Consider the following 24,056-nt stretch of genomic DNA (forward strand, 5'->3'; position numbering starts at 1 on the left):
ATTACTGATTTCAAAGCTATGAATTTTCAGCTACATTTCATTTCTTCTCTTATTTCAAAAACACCTCAATATTTTCCATTGCAGGCAGTACAAACTATGACAGTCTGAAACTTTAATTTTGTTTCTTTTAGCAATTACCCATTCTGATATTAACTTATTTTTGAGTCTTGGATCATTCTATTGCTACCCAACCTAGCAATACTTCAGCTTATGGATGAATTAGCTGGGATCCTCCATAAGAATTTTCTGAAAGAGAGCAGAAGTCATGGTTTCTTCAGTTATAGCAAGTCATCGAAATCCTGAGGCATCAAAGAATCCACCCAACATCACACTACTGTCACCATGTTTAACTGTTGGCACGATGTTCTTACTGTGTAATATTGCGTTTGCTCTATTCCAGATATAATGGGTCTCTTATCATCTGAAATGTTTAACTTTTGTCTCATCTGTCCATAGATCATTCTCCCAAAACACTTCAGATTATCCAGGTGCTTTCTGACAAATGAGACAATTATTTTCTTCTTGGTTAGCAGTGGTTTCTGCCTTGATACTCTCCAAAGAAGCCTATTTGTGCTCTGGATCGTTTCGATTGTTGAGTCATGAACACTAATCAAGACACTCCTGAGAAGATTCATTACTGTCTTAAGTGTTTTCCATATGTTTTTTCTGACTCTGAGTGAGATAGAGATAATTTTCTAATAGGACCAGGACACGAGACGTAGTCTAATAACATGCCAAGTTTGAAACCTGATGTCTAACCTTTATTTCAAACCCATAACAATACCCAAGAAATCTAAGTCTATATACAGTGCATCCGGAAAGTATTCACAGCGTATCACTTTTTCCACATTTTGTTATGTACAGCCTTATTCCAAAATGGATTAAATTCATTTTTTTCCACAGAATTCTACACATAACACCCCATAATGACAACATGAAAAAAGTTTACTTGAGGTTTTTGCAAATTAATTAAAAATAAATAAATTGAGAAAACATGTGTACATAAGTATTCACAGCCTTTGCCATGAAGCTCAAAATTGAGCTCAGGTGCATCCTGTTTCCCCTGATCATCCTTAAGATATTTCTGCAGCTTCATTGGAGTCCACCTGTGGTAAATTCAGTTGATTGGACATGATTTGGAAAGGCACACACCTGCCTATACGTATAAGGTCCCACACTTGACAGTTCATGTCAGAGCACAAACCAAGCATGAAGTCAAAGGAATTGTCTGTAGACCTCTGAGACAGAATTGTCTCAAGGCACAAATCTGGAGAAGGTTACAGAGCACAGTGGCCTCCATCATCCGTAAGTGGAAGAAGTTTGAAACCACCAGGACTCTTCCTAGAGCTGGCCGGCCATCTAAACTGAGTGATCGGGGGAGAAGGGCCTTAGTCAGGGAGGTGACCAAGAACCCGATGGTCACTCTTTCAGAGGTCCACTGTGGAGAGAGGAGAACCTTCCAGAAGGACAACCATCTCTGCAGCAATCCACCAATCAGGCCTGTATGGTAGAGTGGCCAGACGGAAGACACTCCTTAGTTAAAGGCACATGGCAGCCCACCTGGAGTTTGCCAAAAGGCACCTGAAGAACTCTCAGACCATGAGAAAGAAAATTCTCTGGTCTGATGAGACAAAGATTGAACTCTTTGGTGTGAATGCCAGGCGTCACATTTGGGGGAAACCTGGCACCATCCCTAAAGTGAAGTATGGTGGTGGCAGCGTCATGCTGTAGGGATGTTTTTCAGCGGCAGGGACTGGGAGACTAGTCAGGATAAAGGGAAAGATGACTGCAGCAATGTACAGAGACATCCTGGATGAAAACCTGCTCCAGAGCGCTCTTGACCTCAGACTGGGGTGACGGTTCATCTCTCAGCAGGACAACGACCCTAAGCACACAGCCAAGATATCAAAGGAGTGGCTTCAGGACAACTCTGTGAATGTCCTTGAGTGGCCCAGCCACAGCCCAGACTTGAATCCGATTGAACATCTCTGGAGAGATCTTAAAATGGCTGTGCACTGATGCTTCCCATCCAACCTGATGGAGCTTGAGAGGTGCTACAAAGAGGAATGGGCGGAACTGGCCAAGGATAGGTGTGCCAAGCTTGTGGCATCATATTCAAAAAGACTTGAGGCTGTAATTGAAACCAAAGGTGCATCGACAAAGTATTGAGCAAAGGCTGTGAATACTTATGTACATGTGATTTCTCAGTTTTTTTTATTTTTAATAAATTTGCAAAAACCTCAAGTAAACTTTTTTCACGTTGTCATTATGGGGTGTTGTGTGTAGAATTCTGAGGAAAAAAATTAATTTAATCCATTTTGGAATAAGGCTGTAACATAAGAAAATGTGGAAAAAGTGATGCGCTGTGAATACTTTCTGGATGCACTGTATATATGTTAAAGAACAGCTTGCTGACACAAAGAATTATCATAATCTTGGATAGTGCTGAACTGGACATGCTAACCTTTAAATGCTCACTCCAATGATGTCGCACAACTGGGTGTCTCTTGGTAAGATTGCAATGGAAACTTACCAATGTAACTGTCAGAAAATGGAAGTGTTCGCAAATATGCCATTGCAGCAAGAATATTTCTTAAATATGTCTTTTATAAAAAAAATGTCAGAATTGAATATTTTGAGTTAAAAAAAACATAACTGACTTTAACTAAAGGGCTTGAGCTACCTCAAAATACTGACAAAAAAATAATGACGAAATACCAATAATAATGTGGAGAATACAGCTGTCACTGTGATTCAGTAGAATTCCAGCTCCTTAAAAATGGCTTTGTAGACTTTCACTGATAGATATTAACAATATTTTTTCTGATTTCTTCAGGAATTTCTTTTGATTGTGGCATTATGTGCTTATTAAATCGGGCAACCTGACTATGATTGTAAGGGACATAATAAGTAAAATTTAGATTGAAAAAGACTGCCTATGTTCAGTCAACTGAGTAATTGTCCCCTAAATAGGGTTCATTTAACTAGGGGAGAATTACTTTTTCATGCAACATCAGTTGATGCTGGACATCTTTATTTATTGAGTAAATGACATAAGTTTTAAACAGTGTTGTTTATTTAATTATATGCTCTTTATCTAAGACTAGATTACGACTGAAGGCACAAAAATATTCAGTGTCAAAAATTTACAATAACGTAAGAAAGCAGGAGGGAGGCACATGCATTTTCAAAGCTCCTTACCTGGGAAACCACTTGTAGGAGATTTATACCTTTATAAGTTTACTGACAACCAGAGACAACAATCAAAGAATTTGTGTGCATCTCAGTAGCTGGAAAGGATTTTTTTTTCTTGTGTAACTCTGACAGTGATGGCAGCTCATGACCTACCACAACACACAAATCATTAACAGACAAATGTTTTATACCTCAGAAGTCGAGGGGTATGCAAGTGTTGCACTTGTACCCACATATGTTCCTCAGAATCATACCCATGCCGATGAACAAGGGAGTCTAGGTTTGCAACCCCTTTTTAAGTCAAGAACCTCCCAAAATTCAAACTTTTGATCACCTTCAACCATAACAGGCAAAGGAGGTATTTTGATGTCTGTATATTTTCTTGAGTATATGTACCAGTTTTTTGGTTTGAAATGTGAAAACAAGGGTAAATTCTAAAATGTGAAGGGAATGCTAGATGATAAGTCACAGGACAAAAGTGTTTACTAATGGGATAGGGTTTGATTTATTGGGAAAAAAAGTTGATGTCTTGAGTATGCACCTTCTGTCTAAACTTAAACTTCAGTGATTTTTCCCTATTTATGTCAGCCCTATGTTTGGCACAGGCCCAAAGCATCAATAAATGCTCCCATATTTTTACCCAACTAGTATGTAATATTTTCAAGTATTCCAAAATAATGGGTATTGCAAAAACGTGGAAAAAGGAAAAACTGGAAGCAGGAAATTAACTTGGTGCTCAAATGAAGACATTTTAGGTAAAAGACTATAGATGATGCTATGAAAAAATTCAGCAAGGGGCATAATATCAAACCAGTCTGATTAGAAAAACATCAACAGTACATCACAAGAACTTTTCTACATCTTGACCAACCCTTTCAGATTGACCGTTACACTAATGATGACAGCCTAAAATGATTTTGACCTTAATACTAATTTTAGTACAAAAATCTTGTGAAGACTTTTAGATAAATTAAGGACCTCAATCTAACAGAATAGATCTTGCTTTAAAAAAATGATCATCTACTGCTAAAATTATAGTTGGATCGTTTGATTATAGTAGATCCATTACAAATCCCATGATTATGTTCTTCCATGGGAGGAGAGGGAGTCTGATGGATACAATCATCCAAGTCTAGTGGTAGGGGTGGGGATGGTTAGGAGCAAGTCTACTGCCATAACAAATTCTTTAATGTCCTATGACATCTGCTGGCCACCTAAAGTATCTAAACTCTTAGTAATAACAAGATGCCATTATAAAGGAGAGGAATGTCCCCAGTTGAGGGCATTCCCAGTAACTTGTTCAAATAATCTTTGCACAGGTGTCTTTCACTGGAAGTAGACACAAAAATTGTGCAGTCTGAAAGGAACCCTGAATGTTGTTTGGCAATTCACATTTCACCATTGTACAAATTTATCTAAATTAATAATATTTTTGGTTCTACAGTTACACCTTCAGGTTCATATACTCTAAAAAAGAGTTTGCTGTTACATTACTCAAACCAGAACGATAAGTAATAGAAAAATTACACAGTGACCAACACAGTTGGAGTGTATTTAACCTTTCGACTGCCTTTAAATAGGTTAAATTCTTGCAATCTGTGAAAATAATGAATGGTTATGCAGAACCCTCTAATCAATGAAGCCACTCCTCAATTGGTAATTTTCCTGCTAGCACTTCACAGTCTCCAGTGTCATAATTTGTACAGAAGATGATAACTTCCTTGGAGCTATTTTGGGACAGCTTAGCTATTGGCTAAACAAACAGACTTTATGGACAGAATGGTCTCCTCTCGTTTTTCAAACTTCTTATGTTCTTGTGTTGAAAAGTATGCTTAAGAGCGAATCTCATTAGTGTATGGAATGTGTTGAGATAAAACACTGATACCTGACCACAATTCCAAACTCTTTAACAAGTTTTAAATTAATAAAGTTTTCTGCCAAATTGGAATCCACAAATCCATAAGATTCCAGCTTAGCTACTGGTACTGGTATTAACAAATTGTTCTTGAAGTGGGCTTGATTACAAATTTACATCCCACCATCTCTTTTATGAGATGGGCACTTCAGTTTTCCTGCTATTAAATGTCCCAATTCACCACAATAAAAACATAAACCAGATGTTATTTTATGTTGACGCTGCTTAGGTTTAAGTCCAGGATGGCCAATAGGAATTAGAGAGCAGTTGCAATCAGATTGGGGAATGACCTGGTACTCTTTCTCTCTGACTTGTGCTCCTCTAATTAAACCCATCATTTCTGAGATAAATACAGCTTTTTTTAATCTATGGAGTCTTCTAAATCATATTTGGTCAGTTTATCTTCCATTTTTTCTAAAATAAAAATTCTAAATAAAGTTACTAGGGCAGTGTCCTCCCATCCAGAATCAGCAGCTAAAGTGTTGAAGGAAATAATAAACTCACCAATGGACCTTGTGCCTTGTTTATGATCTGATAATTTATTGCAACTATATGCTTCCAACAGGGTGATCAACAACCTGATCAAACTGCTTGTTAAAGACTCCAAATTTAAGGCTGCACTGTTGTTTATTAGTGTATAATTCAGACACCCATAAAAGTGGCTTATCAGTAAAATGACAAAGACTGTTTTAGCTCTATCAAAATAATAATGAGGCAGTTATTGATCAAATACCAATTTGCATTGATTAATGGAACCTCTAAACTTATTCTAGTCACTAGAGAAAACGTATGGATAAGGAATATGGGGCTCTTACAAAGTAACAGGTACAACACTAGAAGCACCCCTTTCAAAATATTGTGTAGGATTGTGACCACAGTGATTAGCTGTTGAACTAGTATGTTAGTTCAATAGTTGTGAGCTTATCAATTTGCTCTTTCATTATATTGTGCTCTTAGCTCAGGGAATCTATTTTGGTCAACTTAAGGTGACTCATGATACCTCGGTATGTTAGGGCAAGCTTTTCTGCAAAATTTCTGTAAACAAATGCAAGGAGCGGAAGATAACAAAAACAAAGAAAATACCAAAGGTGTCAAACCTTTAAAGGGATTAGGCAAGGCATGGGTAGAAAGCAATACAAAGGTCAAAACCAAAAACAAAACCCGACAGTAATTTTCTTTTGATTTCTTTGGCTAACTAACACTAATTCTCTGACAGAGTTTTATCCACTGGGGGTAACCGAACCTGCCAATACTGCCATATTTATACTGAAAGGCATTCTGATGTCAGTGAACTCTGCAATCTTAATCATGTGATCACAACCCAAAACAGTAGCATCCAAAATGGTACTGGTATTGCGTTAAAGTAAAACTGAGATGCAGAAATATTTTAAGAAAGTGAAAAATGTTATAAACTTGAAAAATAAGAAAGAAATTGCAAGTTATAAGTAAAAACCCTGTATGGGGAAAGAAAAAAAAACCTATATGTATAAAAATTAAAATTAAAGAACAATGAAACACAATATTTTTAACTGTGTAAACCAGGAGAAACTGGTCATCAAAACTGAAACAGAAACTAAAACTCATTCTTACCATTAAAATAAAAAAGTTAAGGGACCTACCAGTGCTTGGAGTTTTCCTACCTGAACTAAGATTTTTTTTTTTTTGGTGAAACCAAAAATTGGATACCAATTACTTCAACAACAACGAGAAAAATGTATTTCTTGTATAGCTCAAGCTCACATAAGAAATGCCTCAAAGGGTTTTAACAGGCCCATTTTTTGACAGCCCTCAAGTCTTCACTCTTAAGGAAGACAAGAAAAAAACTCCCAAAAAACCTTGTACGAAAAATCTTTGGAAAGGTAATTCAGAAAGAGCCCCCCTTCCAGGAAGGTTGGGTGAGCAATAGGTGTCAAAAAATGGGATAAGCACAACACACAAAACAAAACACAAGTAACCCTCTTCATGGAAGTAGATAGCCAATCTATCCTTGTCACTTCAGAAAATACAATAGCACAAAATAATTTGTTCTTCACAGCAATCCTCACAAAGTGCAGACGCAGAGTGCCTCAAGGCAAAATGCATGAATAGATTATACCACTCGCTAAATGCAGAACTATCACATATAAGGATACCTCAAAAAGAAAGTAGAAACTATTTAACATAAATGAAAACAACAATATCTGTCCTCAGTTAATTCTAGAACCACAGCCAGATTGTAGAAACGGAATCAGAGACCGCAGCCAACTAGCCACCTCCCCGCTACGGGCCAGTTAGTGCTGGGCCATCCAATCTGATAAAAGGACTTTTCAACCCAGTGATTCCAGTTCTCCTTTATCTAAGACTTTTCCATAGGTAGGCAATAAACATGGAAGTGGTAACAAGTGCCACATGAGGTTACCAAGAAGAGGAACATAATAGAGGAGTGTTAGTATCAGTGTACAAATATCGTATTACTTATAATTTTAGTACTAACGATTAACAACATAGATGCAGTATGCACAGCTAATCAGCATCTCTAGTCAGGGTATGATAAACTAAATTAGTGAGTCTCCAGTCTTGATTTAAAAGCTCAGGTAGACCATTCCACACCTTCAGGGCCCTGCAGCTAAAAGCTCAACGTCCCACTGTTTTTTTGTTAATCTTTGGAATTATAAGCAGGCTGTCATGTTGAGATCTTAATGTGCACTCTGGTTTATAAGTAATGATAAATTCAGACAAGTAAGCAGGGCCTTAAATATTTAAGGTTTTATATCAGTGTTTTCAACCAGTGGTGTGCCTTGAGAACTACCCAGGTGTGTCGTGGAAATAATAGTGTAGTGCTCCTGGGTCTGAGCCTGGGTGGAACAAGCTCCTAAGGTGGTCAAGACCTGTCTGAGGACTACAGAACTACCTGGAGAAGCTGGCATAAAAGCAGCTTTGCGATTGGTATGTTGCAGACACAGCACTTAGAGCACTTTGGATGCATCTCCCAGATTCCCTCTGCCTGGGTGTATCGGTGTCAGCAAGTCTCACAGGGCTGCTTGATAGTGGACATACAAGTTGCGAGCTAAAGGATGAATGAGCTTGGGGTGTCTGTGAATACTGATCTCGGAGCTGTTTTTTTACTGACCTGTCTGGTAGTCTGGACACTTGAGCACATGTATGAGATATAACATGTTTGTGGTTAGTAGAACAGTGGTTTGCCTTGGGATGTTTTTGGTTACAAAAAATGTGCTACCACAGTTAAAATGTTAGGAAACACTTTTATATGTTAAAAGGTGGATTTTGAAATCTCCTTAACTGAGAGCCAGTGTAATTACTTAAGAACTGGAGTTATGTTTTCATACTTGATGGTTCTTCTAATAATTCTTGCAGTAGCATTTTGAATTAACTGAAAGCTATATAAAAAATGATTTGAACAGTCAGTGAACACTACATTGTAGTAGTCAATCATACTAGAAATAAATGCATGAATTAATTTCTTAGTCTCCTGTATATTTAGAAAACACCTTAAGTTTCTAACATTTTTAAGACAGAAGAAACAGGTTTGAATAGTTTTGCTTTAAACAACACGCTAGTATCAAAGATAATGCATAGATAGCGAGCTGATCCAATAAAACTAATAGTGATTCCAACTTAGTAAAATAATGACATTTATGTTTTATCTGTGTTCAAAGAAATTATCAACTGGCCATAGTTTAACAATTAATTAATGGAGAAATATTTCTGTTATGATAATCAGTTTCCACTTTGTTTTCTATGTGTTTTGTTAGAACTGAGTCTTTGTACTAATTCCGTATTTAGTAATTTGTATAATCTATACTTGTATTTTACAAATTTTACTTGAAAATTTACCACAGCTGTCTGTGCCGGTACTTAGTGAAGAGCGCTATACAAAAACAGTACATATTGTATTGTATTGTAAAAATTGAGTACATGTTTATACATTGTATGCCAAACAAATTACAGTTACACAGTCTGGGAGGTTCATTCCTCTTCAATTAATTTACATTTATCTTATCTGGTATGAATTGAAACAGGAGGTAAGGTGAGTTAATGTAGCAGAATTTTACACAAATTCCTGAGGTGACACTGTGTTCCTTACCATACATGCAACTTTGCTGGCACTTCAGTCACTTGCACTGAGATTTGTTCTGAGTGAAACTGAAAAATACATAAAATATACAAGTTGGCACCTCTGTCAATGTAAACTTAAAGCAGTGTCACAGGAGGCTGGGGGACAGACCCAGCTGGAACGCCTGGAAGGACCGGGAGGTGGCATATACATCCTCCGGGCCATAAGGGGACAACCGCCCTGGATCTTGAGGGGACCACGGGAGAAGAATAAGGAGGCTCAAGCCCAATGGGGCCCATGGCCACCGCCAGGGGGCACCCCAAGCCTCAGAGAGCCCGGGAACCATTCACTTCCGCCACACCCGGGAAGATGGAGGAAGATCCTTCCAGGGACGCCCACTAGTGCTTCTGGATGCAAGAGCAGCACTTCCGCCACACCAGGAAGTGCTGCCGGAAGGATGTCATCACGCACCTGGAGCACATCCGGGTGGAAATAAAAGGGGCTCCTTCCTACAGTCCGAGAGCTAGAGTTGGGAGTGGGAGCAGGACGAGGCTCCCGTGGAGAGAGGAAAGGCAGCCCACAGACATTTGAAGAGAGGCCCGTGTTAGGAGTGTTTGGTGCAGGGGCACTGTGTGTTGTGCGAAGTAAAGAACTGAAAATAAACATGTGTTTTGATAAAGATGTGGCCTCAGTCTGATGGTGTCCGGGCATGTCTCACAGCAGTAAATTAATAATAAGTTGAGGCTGCACAGAATGCTGCTCTATTTTAAGGTGGGCAATTGGAAATATTTGCCAATGCTTTTAAATGGCATTTTTTCAAAACTCAAAAATGTATACAGCACACTCTAGAAGAAGAATGAACTTCACCAACAAATTTCGTTGACGAAAAAGTATGACAAAAATTGGACCCTGGGAACAGAGCAGTTTTATACAGATACTGTAGACATGACGACAATAGTAGGTGCTTATTGCTTTTTAGACAAAGGAACCTAAAAATAATCATTAGGGTTCAAAAAAATGTTTATGGCCAGAAGAATGATAAAAAAAACTGCAGGGTTTACTTATGTAATTTTGGAATTTATATTATATGTTTGCATAAGCAGTATCAGCAATTCTTACAGGTAATTGTCACCTGCAGACACTTTTGCTATTTTTTTTTTTACGATGACCTGACTGAATACTGTCATGTCAAGAGTATTATAGTAGCCACCCCCACCGCCCCAACATACGATGTCTGGAAGGAAGGCAAAACAGGACGAAGAAGTGGTTGCAAGAAATGGTTTGTTCTTAAACAAGCAAATGCAAAACAAATATACTAGGAAATTAAACAGGAACAATTTACAACCAACTATAAATATCTCAATGTTATGGCCAACAAAGATGTCTTAAATACTCGGTTTCCCTTTTTCCAAACTTTTGCTCGTACACCCCACTTCCACTCCACTGAAATTCCCCTTACCTTCCATCTTCTCTTGCCATTGTCAAACCCTCCACAAACCGTCCACCCTTCTTTTTATCTCACCCATTGAAGGCACCACCCCATTTCTTCCTCCCAGTGTTACTCCATCCGCTTAAAGATAGTTCTTCGTGCTTCTCAACGCTCTCCATTGTCCTCACCATACACAAAAGTCTCTTAGCTGGGATGCTACCATATACAGTCAAAGTAAAAAGTATGTGAACCCCTAGGAATTATCTATATTTATGCCTAATTCCCATATAAAACATGGTCTTATCTTCATGTCAGTCACAATAATGAACAAACACTGTCTCCTATAAGTAAAACACAGATTTTCAGAGAATTTTTGACCATATTGCATAAATAATTCCAACTGTGAAACTGAAGGTTGGAAAAAGTAAGTGAACTCTAAGCTAATGACTTTTTAAAAAGCTCATTGCAGTCAGAATTTAGCACACCTGGAGTCCATTTAATGAAACAAGTTCACAGGTGTGGCCTAGAATTACTTTGATTGATAAAAAACACTATAAAGTTTGAGTCTGAGCTTTTGACAAGAAGCATATCCAGATGGGAATCATGCCTCACACAAAAGAGCTGTCTGAAGAGCTATGATCAAGAATTGTTAATCTACATAAGGCTGGAAAGGGTTACAAAGTCATCTCAAAGATTTTAGATATTCATCAGTCTACTGTTAGGCAAGTTGTTTAGAAATGGGAGACAATTTGGTATTGTGGCTACTCTACCTAGAAGTGGGCGCCCTGCCAAGATGACCCCAGGTGCACAATGCAAAGTCAGCAATGAGGTAAAGAAGAACCCTAGAGTGACAGCAAAGGACTTGAGAAAGTAATTAGAACTGGCTAACATCTCTGTTCATGAGTCAACTATATGCAAAACATTGAACAAGAAAGAATGGCAGGACACCAAAAAGGAAGCCACTGCTATCAAAAAAGAACATTGCTGAACACCTGAAGTTTGCGAAAGAGCACTTGGACACTTCACAACGGTACTGGGAAAATGTTTTGTGGAGTGATGAATCCAAAATTGAACTATCTGGGAGGAAGAAGCAGAACTTCATTTGGAGTAAAAAGGGCATTGCATATCAAATTCAAAACATCATCTCTACAGTAAAGTATGGTGGAGGGAACATCATGATTTGGGCCTGCTTTTCTCCATCAGGGCCTGGACAGCTTGCCATCATTGAGGGGAAAATGAATTCACAAATTTATCAACAAATTCTCCAGGATAATGTGACTAAAAATATGACTAGATTAATTTCTTCCTAGCATTCATCTTGCACTGACACCGAGTCCACTTTTCAGCACATTGCTTTCCACTTTTTGCTATCTAGTGAATCTTCAATGTCGTGTTGACTTTGCGTATGTCATCTCTCAACTGATCAAGCCAGTGTTTCTTTTGGTGTCCACGTGGCTGCTTTTCCTCAGGGCTGAGGAAGATTGTCTTTGCCAGTGACTACTCTTCGCTGCGAATCAACACGACATAGCATCAGAGACAAGCTACTCAGATATTAGCAGTACAGACTTTGTGAACTTATTAAATGAGAAAATTAAAAATGTAAGATCCCAGATCTCAGCATCACAGTATAAACTGCATACTAGCTTAGCAGACCCTGCCTCACATTGCATTCAGCACTTTAGTAATTTTAATCCTGTAACTGAGCAGATAGTCTTAACTTTAATTTCTAAAATGAAACCCACTACTTGTTCCCTAGATCCAGTGCCAACAAAACTAGTAAAAAGTGCGATGGATGTTCTTGCAGCGCCTATTCTTAACATTATCAATAATTCATTATTGCATGGCACAGTACCTGATGCACTAAAAGTGTCAGTCATTAAACCATTACCATCAGACCTAGACCCGCACATACTTAATACAGTAATCCCTCCTCGATCATGGGGGTTGCGTTCCAGAACCCCCCGCAAAAGGTGAAAATCCGCGAAGTAGAAACCATATGTTTATATGGTTATTTTTATATTGTCATGCTTGGGTCACAGATTTGCACAGAAACACAGGAGGTTGTAGAGAGACAGGAACTTTATTCAAACACTGCAAACAAACATTTGTCTCTTTTTCAAAAGTTTAAACTGTGCTCCATGACAAGACAGAGATGATAGTTCCGTCTCACAATTAAAAGAATGCAAACATATCTTCCTCTTCAAAGGAGTGTGTGTCAGGAGCAGAGAATGTCAGAGAGAGAGAGAAAAAAAAGCAAACAAAAATCAATAGGGCTGTTTGGCTTTTAAATATGCGAAGCACCGCTGGACAAAGCAGCTGCAAGGATGTACAATGTAAAGGTAGTCTTTCAGCATTTTTTAGAGGAGCGTCCGTATCCTCTAGGTTTGTGTGCGAACAGCCTCTCTGCTCACACCCCCTCCGTCAGGAGCAGAGAATGTCAGAGAGAGAGAGACAGAGAAAAACAATCAAAAATCAATACGTGCTCTTCGAGCTTTTAAGTATGCAAAGCACTGTGCGGGAAGCATGTCGCTTGACAAAGCAGCTGCACAGGTGGGAGCAACGTGAAGGTAATCTTTCAGCATTTTTAGACGAGCGTTTGTATTGTCTAGGGGTGAGAACAGACTCCTGCTCACACCCCCTCCGTCAGAGCAACAGAGAGGGAGAGAGAGAAAAGCAAACAATCAAAAATCAATACGTGCTGTTTGATCTTTTAAGTATGCGAAGCATATCACTTGACAAAGCAGCCATATGTAAGCCCAGCAAGGAAGAGAGCAATGTGAAGGTAATCTTTCAGCGTTTTTTGAAGAGCGGCCATATCCTCTAGGGGTCCGAACAGCCCCCGTGCTCACAATATATTTGAGGAGTTTTAATTAATACGTAATACGCGCTCTGGTTGGGTAGCTTCTCAGCCATCTGCCAATAGCATCCCTTGTATGAAATCAACTGGGCAAACCAACTGAGGAAGCATGTACCAGAAATTAAAAGACCCACGAATCCACGAACCAGCAAAAAATCCGCGATATATATTTAAATATGCTTACATATAAAATCCGCGATAGAGTGAAGCCGCGAAAGTCGAAGCGCGATATAGCGAGGGATTACTGTAATTATAGACCTATTTCAAATTTACCCTTTCTCTCTAAAATACTAGAAAAAGTATTCGCCAATCAGCTTCAGTTACACCTTAAGAATTACAAATTGAGTAATTCCAGTCTGGTTTCCGCACTGGTCATAGTACAGAAACAGCACTAATGTGGGTTGTAAACGACATTCTGATATCCACTGATGAAGGAAACTCCACTGTAATTATGTTGGTAGACTTAAGTGCAGCATTTGACAACATTGACCATTCTATTTTACTGCACAGGCTAGAAAATGATGTTGGCTTTACAGGCACTGTGCTCACTTGGTGTAGTTCTTATTTATCAAATCGATTCCAATATGAGGGCGGCACGGAGGCGCAGTGGGTAGCGCTGCTGCCTCACAGTTAGGAGACCCGGGTTTTCTTCCTGGGTCCTCCCTGCGTGGAGTTTGCATGTTCTCCCTGTGTCTGCATGGGTTTCCTCCGGGTACTCTGGTTTCCTCCCACAGTCCAAAGACATGCAGGTTAGGTGCATTGGCGATTCTAAAATTGTCCGTAGTGTGTGCTTGGTGTGTGGGTGGGTGTGTGTGTGTGCCCTGCAGTGGGTTTGTTTCCTGCCTTGCACCCTGTGTTGGCTGGGATTGGGATTGGCTCCAGCAGACCCCCGTGACCCTGTAGTTAGGATATAGCGGGTTGGATAATGGATGGATGGATGGATTCCAGTATGTACAGAAATGTGCTGACAGTACTCCATCATTATACACAAAAGTTCAATATGGTGCCCCACAGGGCTCAGTACTGGGACCTTTATTGTTTTCAATTTACATGCTTCCACTTGGATCTATCATTAGGAAACATAATGTTAAATTTCACTTATATGCAGATGACACCCAATTATACCTTTCATTTAGATCAAATGAAGTTTCTCCGATGTTGTCTTTAATTAGTTGTGTTAGTGAATTAAAGGAGTGGATGGATGAGAACTACCTATCTTTAAACACCAATAAAACAGAGATGTTAATTGTTGGAGGGAATGACGCTGACCACAACAATATTTTGTCATCATTTAACTCAGTTGGAATCACCAGTAATTTTATTGAATCAGCCCGCAATCTAGGCGTTATCTTTGACTCTAGCATGTCATTTAAAGTGCACATTACAAAGTTGTCTAAATCATGTTTCTTCCATCTTAAAAATTTTGGGAAATTAAGGCATTTTCTAAATAAGCACGATTCTAAGAAAGTAATTCATGCATTTATTTCTAGTAGGATTGACTACTGCAATGCTGTGTTCTCTGGATGTTCAAACTGTTCTTTATACAGCCTCCAGTTAATCCAAAATGCTGCTGCAAGAATTATTACAAGAACAAGAAAATACGAACACATCACTCTAGTTCTTACATCCTTACGTTGGCTCCCGGTTAAGTTTAGGGCGGATTTCAAAATCCTCCTTTTAACATATAAAGCATTAAATGGCCAAGGTCCGTCTTACTTGTCTGAACTTATCATGACTTACAAAACAGAGCGCATATTAAGATCTCAAGATGCTGGTCTGCTAATGATTCCAAGAATTAATAAAATAACAATGGGAGGTCGAGCTTTTAGTTATAGGGCCCCTAAACTGTGGAATGGTCTGCCTGCTACTATCAGAGATGCCCCTTCGGTCTCAGCTTTTAAATCTCGGCTGAAGACTCACTACTTCAGTTTAGCATACCCTGACTAGAGCTGCTGATTAACTGTGCAGACTGCATCTCTGTTGTTAGTCATTAGCACTAAAACAGAAGTAACATGATAGTTAGAATTTGTTACTAACCCTCACCTATTCTGTTTCTCTTCTCGGTACTCTAATGTGGCACTTGCTGACACAGCCCAACTGCGAAGTTGTTTTGCCTGCCTAAGGTAAAGTCATCCCTGATGGAAGATCGCAGGAATTGTGGGGTAGAGGGGTCCTTTCATCGGATTGGCTGGCAAAGCAATGTTTCAGCTGTGGAATGGCCAAATGAGGGAGTCAGCTTGATGGCTGAGGTCTCCAGGACTCTAAACAAATCCAAATCATATTATGTGATATCATCTACTGTTAAATTCTGCTCCATACTTGTAATTTGTTTATTTTTTATACTGTATTGAGGATTTGTTGTGTTCTGTGTATTGAATTGTATTGACCCCCTTCTTTTTGAGACCCACTGCACGCCCAAGCTACCTGGAAAGGGGTCTCTTTTTGAACTGCCTTTCCCAAGGTTTCCTCCAATTTTTTCCCTACTAAGGTTTTTTTTTTTGGGAGTTTTTCGTTGTCTTCTTAGAGAGTCAAGGTTGGGGGGCTGTCAAGAGGCAGGGCCTGTTAAAGCCCATTGCGGCACTTCCTGTGTGATTTTGGCTATACAAAAATTAATTGTATTGTAATTGTATTGTATTTTAATAGAGTAATGGAATTAATATATTGAGGACAACAATCAGTAATTAAATTATTGGGCAGCAAAGTAGCACTGGTTTTTTGTAGTGAAGGACACTGGAGTTTGAGTGGGCAAGGGTTGCATGTTTTCCCCAGATTCTCTGGATTCCTCTCATAGTTCAAACACATGCAAGTTAGGTGGATTGTCATTGCTAAAATGGCCCATGTGTGTCTGTGTGTTCACCCCGTAAATGACAGGAAGCAGGGATTGTACCTGCCTTGGTCTGAAACGTGGTGGAAAAGGCTCCAGCTGCCCCATGGCCCTGCCCTGGATAAGCAGGTTAGGAAGATGGAAGGACAGACGAATTGCTTCCTGTCTTTCACTTGATTACATACTACATGCCTGCACAATATTCTCTCTGCCTGAAGTAAATGAATGCATTGTTAATCTAGCAGCAGTAGATAATCTTTTGACATAAGGTATCGTTAATGTGCCTATCTCAGTTACAATCGCGTATTTCTCTACAGAACAGAGGCATCAATTCATATTTGTGCATCACCATTCAATAATGTTAGTTACAGGTGCTTAGTGATTACTTTCTGAGGTGCATCCACACCCCTGGGGTCAAGTTCCTCCTCCCTGATCAGCAGGCTGCAGTGAGAGCAGTTACAATGGAACTAAAACAGTGCCACAGAGAAATACGAATTAACGCGAACACGTATTCTTCTTTTAAAATGGCTGAATCTCACAACAGTGATTTGCTTTTCGCTTTTTCCCTTCTTAAAACAAAACGGTTACGCAATTTTGCAAAAAATGTGGATCAATACTCTAACATTTTTGGCTTGAAAAGTGGGTGTATTTGGTAAGTTTTAAGACTTTTGTATTCACCTATGGACCTGTGTATCCTTCAGTTCCATTGTAAGCTGCAAAAACACACTTTTCTTTAGAACACAGTTTTACGTGGCAAATTAATATACACCATGAGTGCGAAGAAATAACTTTCACTTGAAAAAAATCTAACTTTTCTCTTAATTCCTCCAAGACTTCACCACTAGGTGACAAATGCCTCTAATAAAGCATACTAATAAACCAGTGCAATTTGTATGGAAAAGACCATAACAGAGCATAACTGCTTCTGCACACACAGAGTCCATCCCAATTTAAATGATATCAACCTGTCTGTCTGTTGCTACATTGTCTTTTACCTTCATATTTGTGCTAATCTGTTGCAACCTACTCACAAGAACTAACAATTTAGGTATTATAATTCAGTTTAAGTCTTAACCCATATTTTGCACCAACACAGTAGCATCTTTTCTCATCGTCAGCTCTTGTGGCACAGTTCACATTTTGCTTTATTAAAATGCTACAGCTGAATATTACATCTGATTGGACTAATGTAATTGCAACATTCAACTTTAGAAGTTCAAGAACCTTAACAATATTGTAATGAACACTAACAAGAGAACACCACTGCAACATCACTCAAAATGTTCATTGTGGTCCTTTGTAACTAAGGTATTTTTATGTATTTACTACATAGCAATTAGACTGCAGCCTAACTACTACATTCCTAAAAGATTTCCTTGTTAGAGCCATGTGGATGAGCTCTAAAGCTAACACCATGGAGCACTACATCTGACTTTCTTGTAGACAATAAAAAGTTTTATTTCAGTTCCACTCCTTCCTGCTTCTTCCCACTCTGCTCTTCTTCCAATGCAGTCATCTCTCTCTCTCTCTCTCTCTCTCTCTCTCCCCAACATTTTTAAAAAACTTGCTCTCCTATCTAACCTTTCTTCTTCCCTGTTCAGAATTCTCCTTTTAGCCCTCCTTTGTCAGGGGCAATTGAAGTTTGTGGTACCATGGACAAAGGACATCTGCTACAACTGTATTGTAAAGTACTAAATGTTGTTGCTTATTAGTTTGGGAAGAGTTATAAAGCCATTGTCAAACAATCTGAAGTTCATAATTTTACCGTGTGAATGACTACTTACAAATGGGGAACCTTGAAGGGTTGATAACCTTCCAGGAATGGACATCACAAAAAACTCACCCAAAAATCAAATAGTATGATCTTAAAGAAGATCACAAAGGCCCATTAAAGCTACATCCAAAGATCTACAGCGTTGTGTCAGCATGGTAAATATTATAGTTTATGTACATGACTGTTTCATCAGAAAATCACTGAGCAAGTATAGCTTTCTGGGAAGGGTGATAAGTAGAAAGCCTGTTTCTTTGAAAGTTACACTAAACAGACCACAAGACTTTCAGTGCAGTGTCCTCTGAACTGACAAGACAAGAGTAGAGTTGATATTTACAAGACAATATTTGGCAAAAACCAAATACAGAGTATCAAATGAATTTCATAGCATCTGTCAAACACAGTAGTGGAAAGGAGATGATCTTAGGTAAATTTGCAGCCAAATTACATGAACACCTCGTAATCACTGAGTTCCCCATTTTCAAGAGGAAAATGTGACTTCATCTGTATTAAAACTTGGCTGAAACTGTTAGTGCAACAGTATAATGATCACACACATTTGCACAGCAGACACATTATCAGAAAATGGAATGCCTCAGAATAAGGGTTCTGCTTTAATTGAAACACTTCCTGATTGCCAACTAATCAACTGTCATTGAATAGAAACATTTCTTTCTAATTAACTTAATTCATATGAAGTAGTAAGTGTGTACTTACTTTTTCACACATGGCTTTTGCATGCTGTTATTATTTATTTAAAAAACATGCCAAAGTAAACTAACTGTTATGTGTTGGATGTCAGCTGAAATTAGGATGATCTAATTTTGAAATATTATTGGAATTAAATAGATTGCCAGCATCTTTTCACGTGACTGTATTTAAATAATATATATTTTCTGCATTTTTCCACATAAATGCACCACCTTAGTTTCACCACTTTTCAGTGGATGGGAAAACCACACTATTTCTTTTTCTAAGCAGACATAACCAGTGCCCACTGTTCAAGTTACAGCAACGATTCGCATTATCAGTATGAGAAACCGATCAGCACGGATGGTCAGTCTCACGATGTTTCTCCTGCACGCTGGCCATGCAGCTGTCAGATTTTTTTTTTTACTTCACGTTTACAGCAGCACTAGTGCGCACGGATGTCTAGACAAGATAACTCCAGGTGGGTGCTTCATCGTCAACGCGAGTTAGGGTGAAATCCGGACTACAGCAAGTGTGCTTGCAAAATAATACAACTTCACCATCGCATATGCACGGGATTTACCTCGGCAGCACGGTGCAGATTTCGCTTACTGTGCAATTTTCAGGGACATTGCGTGTAGACAGATAAATGCGGTTATTAATCGAGGAAACCACGTTTCCTGTCACACAAGGCTCGGAAACGACAGACCCTTTTAACGTCTCACACGGCTGAAAGTGAACTGCACACTTGTGGCGTTGGGTATCAAAAACTGTACAGTACATCGTTGTACTGCACTAAGTTGTGGTCAAATAAGAAGAACCAGAAAACACACACTCTCTGGTCTGGTTTCACTGAAGTTATCCAACAGTCCGCTTCCAGACAGCTGCGCTAAATCTATTTGGATAAAAAGGAGTGTGACCCAGACAGTTGGCAAGTAGCCCAAAAGCATAACACCGGCAAGTCAAATAAAAACAAGTGTCTTTGCAGTCCCACAAAAAGCGAGACACTAGGAGTGCATCTTTCGGTTATCTTTTTATAACACACAAACCCAGCTAGCCATACATAATCAGAATGGTACGAGTGTTAGCTGAAACATAATAATAATAATAATAATACCAACAAGAAGAAGAAAAAGAAGAGTAATCTCAGAACCCAGTCAAGTTGTTCTCTAAACCATTAATCAAAGGATATTCACTCAGGCCACTTCACATTAAGTCCCAATCAGCATTAGGACTGGAAAAATAGCGACGGTAGCCCATTAAGAGGTTAAAAAATTCTAGAGGTTATCAGCTATAGGTTACATTGGTAGCACTCTGCTGATCAGACTCAATGAATGGAAAACTATGCTTCAGTGCGAATTTTGGGTTCAGTACTTACAGGTCTATTAAAGCAAACTGCCAATACAATTCTGTTTAAACTGGCTATCGTCATCACATTTATAAGGCATACACCTCGTACTAAAATCAAAATGAGAGTCGAGCAAAGCAAACGAAACTTGCAAATGGACACTTGTCAATTCATATATCTCGAAGGCCAGCTTGTCTTGGCACGTCGTGTGTTCTACAGACTACTGCTTTGTTAAAAATGTACAGTGCACTACAACAGACAGACATGCACGAGAGTCGTTTACTGGCAAATAAATACTGCAGAAGAAAACTCAGTTACCGCTTTCATCTTCATTGTCACGACTTGCACTGTAGACGTCCACAGACAATGGGGTCTGTCAGCATATGAGGTCCCGAACCGTTTCACTGCTTTTCTTCCCTTTTTACTCCTCTCGTCTTAAATTTATCAGGGTAAATTTGTTGCAGACCTGAGGAATTCAGAAATTTGCTTTTTTCCCCAGAAAAAAATGGGGACGGCAGGGAGACAGATGGGTCTATAGACATGAGTTGCTATCTTGGCAGCAATGTAATTCCATCAGTTCAGTAATAAATTGAATCAGATTATTTTAATATTGTTTTCCTCCCTCCCTTAATAACTAGAAGCTGAGTTTCAGAATCAAAAAATAGACAACCATCACAAAGTAAGTCGCTTGTATAGTCTTGTCCATGGAAAAAAAAAGAATTACCCCAAACTTTAATACAGTATTAAAGTACATTGTAAGAAAGCATGCAAGACAGTGCCGCGGCCGCCTTCATTATCGTACCGGCCTATAGCCAAGTTTAGCGCTGCAGAGATTTGGCAGGGAGGTACAAATTGACGTCATTAAATTAGATGTGCCCTATGCCTAAGTGATTTGCGCATGTCATACACAGAGTCACGTGAAAGGGAGGGGGGAATCGGGGGTACAAACAGGGTAAAAAAAATCATTCAGATAGACACAAGTTAACTACGGTAGATCGAATGTGATTCCCTGTACCTAGTGTCCAACATTCCTGAGCCAACACACGGCGGTTCGTATTGTATCGAAACGTTCTGAAGTTTACCAGGGGATACTGTTGCCCGCGTAGCCAAAGAAATGAGACTGTCCAAATCAAGCAGCGGTGATCTCTTTCATCGTACTCAGAGCTGCCAGCTCTACTATTTCAGCTGTGCGCGTCCGGTGTTGCGTGACCCAGCGCTCATTGCCATTCTATGCGCCTAGCCGGCACGGCAAAATGCACCAAACGTTTCGAATAAAACTACTAGCTGATTTAGAGTTTGACATTTTCCTTTCACTTTCATTTGTACATAGAAACTTAAATGTGATAGTGTTATAGGAAGAGTGTATGCAAGAGACCCACAGAAACGTGACGTGAGATTATACTCAGAATGGCATTCATGCAGTAAAATCGGTCAGATGAACATAAAACCAACATTTATGTCGCTCGTCAGAAAACAATGTGACATTTTGTCACATCGCATTAAAAAAACGTCCTGTCTTGTCAATTACAGTAGGCACTTCAAATTCATTGTCCGGCTTTACACTTACAACACAGTGTTGCTTATCCTTTAAGAAGATTGATGGTGATCGTGTTTTTTCTTTGTTCGGTTAGGTTTAAAGAGGATTTGGGTGGTTACATTCCTTGGATAATAATGTAATGATGAAGCCCACTTACCTTTTAACTGTGGGCTACCCGGGGTCCGGCTTCACCCGGACATGCCCCTTTATTTGCACTAATAATCTTTTCTGACCTGAATTTCAAGAAACAACTTAAGTTTTAAATGGACGAAAACAGTTGTTTGCTGTTTAAATGTCATTAGTTAATGAAATCCTGTTCTATTTACAAGAGCGTGCGTTTTATATTATTCCTTTCTATTGGTATGTGCATGAACAATAAAGTCATTTCCTGTTATTGGTTCCTACTTTGCGCCTGATGGTGACGGGTTATGCTTCATCCAAACCCTCCGATAAACAAATCCAACACCATAATTTGGACCGAGCTTATTTAAAAATATACAGTATGGACGGAGGGAGGAATGGATGGAAATGTAGTGTTGGAGGACAAAATACTCCGGACTATATATCAGCAAATACATTCCACATGTGGTATTTTTAACTGCCACATATTTTTCGACTTTTCATTAACAGCCTCATTAACACGACCAACTTTTCCTATTTATGGGCCTGAATTTTCCAGCCCGGAATGAGACAATACTCCAAAGAAGGGTACAATTGGTCAGGACGATTTAATTTTGTGTTACCAAAAATCGTCAAAACACTACTTTGGTGGAAACAACTCCAGGTGAAACCAAGAACAGATAAACGTCACAGAGAGGCCTTCAGAATCAGGAACTGAACCAGACTGATTACTAACTACTCTGCGCCCCCGAGTTGCCTAATGGGATCCATTTGATTCACTCTTAATGCTGGTAAACTCTAACATGGGCTTCTTATAGTGAACGAGTCTTTTTTACAGAATACGTGAACATCTACATCCCTGGGATGCGGGAAAAAAACAAGAGTTGAAGTTAATGTGAAAATGCCAGACCGTCACTACCAGGACAATAATTCAAACCAAGTTTTTCGAAAATGTGAACAAGTTTCTATTTTGACAATATATATTACCTAAAATTAAATGTAGGGTAGCCAATGAATATTTCAAATAATGAAACAATTTAAAATAATGCCAAGAAAAGACTTCGATGAAACATCTTTATTTTTCATTGAACAATTTAGCCAACCTTACCTTGTTCGCTAGACAACGCACTTAGATTATTTATCTTCTCATCCGACAACGCATTTCAAAATGTTTCAGCGATATATCCGAATTAACTGTAATCTGGCACATAAGAAAATAATAAATACATTAAATTGCATTTTATTTTTTATGTAACAGGAGCTTATTTAGTAGTATAATCTGATATTTTTATTACTTGTTCGCCGTGCGCCATCTTGTGGCAAGTATAATGCAAAAAAAGGGCAATCGCCTATCTATGATTTTAATAATTTCAGGTTTCACTAGAATATGTACACATCCTATTTGTGTTCACCTAGTGTCCATGTGGGTTATTTTCTTGAGTACCCCGTTTTCCCTTTCATATCAAATAAACATTTAGGTTAAGTTAATTAACAAATCTAAACTGGCCTTTTTGTGAGTAACTGTGGGTATGTTTCTCCTCCATTATAGACTGGGGATGGTTGGTACTATGCATTTGATGTAGCCTCTGCAAAAGTGAAAACTGATTAAGAGATTCAAAATTAGATGAATGGGTTCAGTAAATGGGAAAAGGTAGATGTTTAAAAGCATCATCACAAGTAAAAAAGATAAAAAGTTTTAAAGAACCTTCCTCCTTTCATTTTTGAACTGGTATAAATATATATTTTAGGGATTATCCAATTTTCCTAAATTTCAAACGTGATATTTTCAGTCAGTCATTTTCTAACCCGCTTAGTCCTGAATATGGTTGCGAGGGTCTGTTAGAGCCTAACCCAGCGAGCTTAGGGCGCAAGACAAACAAACCCTGAACAGGGCGCCAGTCCACTGCAGGGCAAACACACACACACAACCTCATACCAAGCACACCATTGGGACAATTTAGGATCGCCAGTTCACATAACCTGCATGTCTCTGGACTGTGGGGGGAAACCGGAGCACACAGAGAAAGCTCATGCAAATATCGGCAGAACATGCAGACTCCACAAAGGGAATACAAGGGACTTGAACCCTAGTCTTCTAACTGCTCCACAGTGCTGTCCACTTGATATTTTGCATATTAAAATTACTTTTATGTAATTTTTACTATAAATAATTTCAGGTAGTATCTAAATAAAGATTTGCTTCAAACTTAAGGAAACCTTCAGTATTGTATGACTTCAATAGAGTCCTCAGAGGCTTTCCATTCATTTTATTGTGACTAGATGGAGTCTATTTACAGTTGAACCTACCAAACATAT

General features: G+C 38.9%; 1 protein-coding gene across 1 annotated transcript in view; it reads right to left on the bottom strand.

Moving 5' to 3' along the window:
• adamts6 (ADAM metallopeptidase with thrombospondin type 1 motif, 6) overlaps positions 1-20,892 on the bottom strand; it is a 330,011-nt gene extending 309,119 nt beyond the window's left edge. The window contains exon 1 of the mRNA XM_028805470.2: positions 20,402-20,892. The gene's annotated coding sequence lies outside the window, so the exon portion shown is untranslated. The remainder of the gene's footprint in view (positions 1-20,401) is intronic.
• Positions 20,893-24,056: the final 3,164 nt, after the last annotated feature.

This window comes from Erpetoichthys calabaricus, chromosome 7 (assembly GCF_900747795.2).
Source record: "Erpetoichthys calabaricus chromosome 7, fErpCal1.3, whole genome shotgun sequence".
Classification (NCBI taxonomy): Eukaryota; Metazoa; Chordata; class Cladistia; order Polypteriformes; family Polypteridae; genus Erpetoichthys; species Erpetoichthys calabaricus.